Genomic DNA, 5,777 nt, shown 5'->3' on the forward strand with positions numbered 1-5,777 from the left:
AAATAAACAATTAAAAAGACATTTGGGGAAAAACTGACTGTCATTCATCTGACTAATGTTCCTAATTATAATATATGTCAAAGAAAGGAAGTCAAAAGACATGTCACTTTTAGAACAGACATGATAAATCTTTATTGTTGTAAAATGTTGAAAACCAGCAACAAGCAAGAAGACGTTAATGTTCATGAAGAGAGAGAGAAACAGAGAGAGAGAGAGAGAGAAGAGAGAGAGAGAGGAGAGAAACAGAGAAGAGAGAGAAGAGAGAGCAGACTGAGAGCAGTAGCAGAGTAAAACCAGTAAATCAAGTTCCCAGTGAGTCAGGTCAGGACTGGGAACACTGGTCTCTCCTCAGTGTCTGTGAGAGTGAAGTCTGGGAGCCCTGGGTGGCCTCACAGGTCCACAGAGTCCACCTGCTTTCCTGTCTGCATCGAGCCGCAGGGTGCTGCTCCAGCGATAGAGGCCGTCCTTCCCATCACCAGCACCACAAGGCTCCCTGCTCTCATCCCGCTTATGCCCTGCTGCTGCTGTCCCACCTTTCCAGGCAGACTCCAGTCCTGAGGGGAGCCCTTGTTGGCCAGACACATGAGCGGGGCATTCCCTGCTGCAGCGGCTCACGGGAGGGGGGCAGCACCGTCAGGGTGGGGGCCGGTAATCACCTAGGAGACATCAATCAGACACTACGTGTCAATCAACAAGCGCAGACACTTGGACACCTTTACTGTGTGAGTTGGTTTGTCCTTATTAAGGAGTTTCTTCAGATATTTTTCGCTACACCAGCCACTCATCACACATTGTTTTCATTTCCCTTCAAGAACCTGTCTGCATGTCAGCAAAGAGAGAATCATCAATACACAATGACCTGAATATATATAACTACAACTGGAAATCTAATATGTTGATCTATTTGTAATTTACTTTTTGAAGTAGTTGAAGAAAGGATTAACGCAGTTTAAATGTTTTTCAGACAGTTGTGTTTTTTAGTTCAAAGTCCTGCTACATTTTATAAAAAAGTGGTTTTCCTGTTGAAAACTCCCAAAGAACAAAAGTTAAATCAGATCCACTGTCAAAGGCATTATCACCAAAAATAACTTTGACACTATATTTTCAAATGTCATAAGCCAGTTGAAAACCAAACAGCTGAGAACAACTGTCAAAAGGAAGTTCAACTGGAGGTCAAAGAGCATGAGAGGCCATTTTATCACAGATTGGTCGCAGTTGAACTTTTTCATTTTACTCTCACAGGGCGTTTTCAAAGTCTTTGAACTAAACTTCCAAAACCGCTGAAAACAGAGAACAAGAGCTGAATTTCAATTTTTGTAAAGTTCCAGTGTTGTTTCTTTCATTTTCCTCCAGTTTAAAGATGTTCACATTTCAACAGACTACACTAGAACACAGGTCCTGAAAGGTAAGTAAAGCTGCTTTGAGTTCGACTTCAACAGGAGAATGAAAGAATAAAATCGAGTGATTTCCATCATCCAATTTAAAAGTGATTTCAATCAGGCAACTTAAATTGAAAGGTACAAAACATACATGAAAACATAACTGATGAGAAGCATATTTAAATATTTAAGCAGAAACTTACTTCCAAAGCAGTCCTGGGTTCCTCCACCAAAAGTCCACAGCACAGTGATACAAAGTCATATTGAGCCGCCTACAAAACCTCTCAGTGTGAGAGACACGGCTCGCTGACTGTGACACAAACAAACGCAACATCAACACTGTTTTTCCTGTTTCGAAAGAATGACGTTATATCATATAGGGTGATCAAAATGACACACTGTTCAGAATTAGTCACATTTGACAGGAGAAGTTCACATCTGTCTAAAAGTCAAAGAGGATTTGTTCTCACATTGAATGAAACAAGACAGAAGACGTTCTTAAAGAAAATGTATCCACATCAGCAACCAAATCCACCTTAAAATGATGACTGACTGTTAATCAATACCGTGAGAGTGATTGATCCATTGATAAGCAGCATGATCAGAGTAATCCCAAGTCCCTGCTGGAGTCAGTCGAGCAATTTTCCATAGAGAGGCCACTTTGCATCAGCAGCACAATGCTCCAGTGCTCTGGGAGACTGTAGAGTCCTGAGTTGAACACTGGATGACTGACAGCTTCCGTCAATGACAACAGAAGCCACGAAATCCTCCTCATCAAAAACATGACTTTGATCTCCGTCCTCATCGGGACTCTCCTCTGCGTGCTGCTTCACAGGTAAAGTTCCAGAGAATCAAACTCCTCTCCTCTATGAACATCCGTCCCTCTGAATGAAGCCACAAAACCATACGCTGCTTTATGTTTTTTGTGACTGTATCCTCAGAGTCCAGAGGCCAGGACACAGTGACTCAGCCTGGAGCAGTGAGCTATGCTGTGGGAGGCCCGCACCATCAGCTGTAGGATCAGTCAGAATGTAATGGTGGAAACCGGTTAGCCTGGTAACCACAGAGAGATGGAGAAACTCCTAAAGAGAATCATTTACGGTGCCAGCACTCGACAAGCAGGGATTCCAGCTCAGTTTAACAGGCAGTGGATCAAACTCTGCGGACGTCACGCTGACCATCAGTGGAGGTCAGACTGAAGATGCGCAGTTACTACTGTCATAAGTGGAACACTACAATCAACAGTGGTGTATGTCTTCACACAGTGAAAAAAAGCGTCGTACAAAAACCCCTCAGTCAGACAGAACAGAAACTGAAGTGACGCTGCAGCTGGAAGCTACTGCAGAACTGAACAACTTGACGAGGACACACACACACACACACACACAACACACACACCACACACCACCACATATACACACACCACTATGTCATCAGGCAGATTAAACGTTTCAATGCTTGTTATTTAATGAAAAGGATTTCAGTGGAAATCAAATGACTCATCATAATGCACGTTCTTATTGATTTTGTCAGAAAAACCAACGAAAAACAAAAAAAAACAATTGTTGAAAACTGAATGTTCACATTCCTAAAGACAGAAGTTTGATTTTGGGGGGTTTTGTACACTCGTCATTTAACAAGGCCTTATTTTATAAATGATGGGAAGATGATTTTGTCACTTGGGAACCAAAACCAGGATAAAACTGGCATCACAAACAGGAAAGTGTATTTTTTTTTGCTCCATCATGGGACAGTGCCTTTGGATGTTCAGAGTCTACAAACACAGACAGAAAAATGACCAGTGAAAGATCCAAGTACTTTTTGCCTTTTGCTCATTTTCTGTCCTTTATCCTGCATGGAAGCCTCTGTAAAAACTCCACCATGGGACCAAACGTTTGTTAAAAGAGGGTGTGCAAGTCGGTCATTGAAATGAAGGCCCGTCTGTGAATACTTTTCAGCCCGCTTTCAATCCTCAGCCAAGGTGTAAACCGACCACGAGGTCCACCCATTGGTTTGCGTATTTCTTGAAGGCCATCTTTGTTTTTTTTTTTTACTGCGAGTGTTGGCTGCGCGTTGGTTTGACTTCAATTTTAAGCAGGACAAAAGTGTCCGGCGGATTCTAAACATACTTGTATTCAAATCAAATCAAATCAAATCAATGTTAATTTTGTATAGCAAAGTCCACAAGTACATTTGCCTCAAGAGGGCTTACAATTGTACAGGGAGTGACAAACCTCTGTCCTAACCTCGTTCGGTGAGGAAAAACTTGCCCACAAAAACCCTTTTACAGGGAAAAATGTGGAAGAACCTCAGGAAGAGCCACAGAGGAGGGATCCCTCGCCCAGGACGGACAGACGTGCCAAGGGATGTCACGTGTTACAGGAACAAATCAACACAAACAATTGTACATGACTGATAAAATGACCATGAATTAATAAGGAATGAAATAAAAATTATTCAGTAATAGAATGGTAGTAATAAATGACAGTAATATATATGTAGTGGGCGTCATCAGGATCACAGGCAGCCACATCCACGAGACCGCTGACGATCAGAGCACAGAACTCCGGGGAAAATATTACTTCGAAAATCTTGCGGAAAAGCTCGCGCCGGGCGCGGAGAAGCCGCTTCTGGGACGCTTCTGATCCGCGCCCGGTGTGAGTGCTCCATTAACTGGACTGGATTCTATTGCTACGGTGACCGCGGCGGTGCCGTTCCGCTTCCGTTCCGCGCTGTCCGTGTGAGTTGCCTTTAGCCTATGCAGCGAGCTAAACATATGGCTTCAGTAACCACTCGTGAGGCGTTCTTCAGTTTACTGAACCATTTTACGTTGTAAAACTGTGAGAAAAGAATCAAATACACAAAATTCAGTTTCCTGTAAAACATACATTCACACTTTTTCTGTGTGTAGAATAACCAACCTGAGGTCTTAACATTAGCAATACATAGTAATTTGAACAGCTACCACAATGCTAAATGATAACATCAGCTATACTGAGTGAATGGCGTACCGCCTTCAATAACACGAACGCAAATAAAGCGCCGTAAACATTCCTAATTAAGCATATTTGATAACTTACAGATTATGCCTTTGACAAAGCGCAAAAGTTGAGGAAGTAGACAGACTCGACCAGGAGCGACATGTTTTTGTACTCTGCTGCACTTTTCTCTCCCGCCAACGCACTTTCCTGCTTCCAAACATACGCCACTAGTGGCAGTGTACGATTAACAACAAACTCAAAATCACTAGATCTTAAGGCACAATAACCAGATTAGCTGTAGACTGAAAGCTGAATCTGTTAGAAAATAAACCTCCAGAAAGAGAGATAAAATAATACACAGGACTGAGGGACAGAATACTCCCCGTCTGACATCAGCAGTATGTCACACTAACCCACACCCACTGTTTTCAAAGGATATGAGGAGTCTTTCAGGTGTGGTTCCTCGGAACCAGCAGGATGACTTCACTGATAGGTCTCATGTACACTCTCTGTTCGCCGTTGCGAGTTACCTGGACCTGGATCTTCCTTACCCTTTCATCCTGGCTAGGAAAGGTCTTTGCAACAACAGCAAGAGGCCAGTTGTTCCTGTGCTCTTGCCCATCTTTTAGCAGGACGACATCTCCCACTTGTAGGTTGGGTTTTGTAGGTTGTTCTCCATTTGCGACGAGGTTGTAGTCCACTGAGGAATTCCCTCTTCCATCGTCCCCAGAGACATTAGCCAATACTGTATCGTCTCCTATTGTGCTCTGAACAGGTCGCGGTCATCAAAGTGGCCTGGGATGACTGGGGGCGTGGCTGCTTTTTGTGTGAGCAGAAATGAGAACTGATCTGTGGACAAGTCCCAGCCCAGTCCGAGGCTGTGTTGCAAGGGCGGTGCATGCTGTCTGAGCTCAAGTCCCTGCAGACCTGTGGCGAGATCCTCACCCGGGAAGGCACTGGTGACTACAGGACTGTTGGACGATATCTTGTGGAGACGGATGTTGGACTGAGCCAGCATTTTTTGTGCTCTGATGAGGATGTCGATTGCCTTGTCCTCAGAGGCGAATGACTTTAGCCCGTCATCTACATAAAAATGGTGCTCAATGAATTTCCTCACATCACTGCCATACTCACTCTCTCCCTCCACAGCGGTTCTCTTGAGTCCATAAATGGCGACTGAGGGAGATGGACAGTTTCCAAACACGTGCACTGTCATTCAAAACTCTTCCACTTCTCCATCCAGGTCGTGATCCTGGATCCAGAGAAAGCGCAGGTAATCACGATGGTCCTCACTGACCATAAAGTTGTGAAACATCTGCTCCACATCAGCCATCACAGCGTATGGTTCACCTCTGAAACAGAGAAGCACACCTGGCTTTTGTGGGTGATAAATGCCAAAGCTTGGGAGATACCAACA

General features: G+C 44.0%; 1 pseudogene; it reads right to left on the reverse strand.

Moving 5' to 3' along the window:
• Positions 1–312: 312 nt before the first annotated feature.
• On the reverse strand, positions 313–652 carry LOC113744418 (Ig kappa-b4 chain C region-like; annotated as a pseudogene).
• Positions 653–5,777: the final 5,125 nt, after the last annotated feature.

This window comes from Larimichthys crocea, chromosome III (assembly GCF_000972845.2).
Source record: "Larimichthys crocea isolate SSNF chromosome III, L_crocea_2.0, whole genome shotgun sequence".
NCBI lineage: Eukaryota > Metazoa > Chordata > Actinopteri > Sciaenidae > Larimichthys > Larimichthys crocea.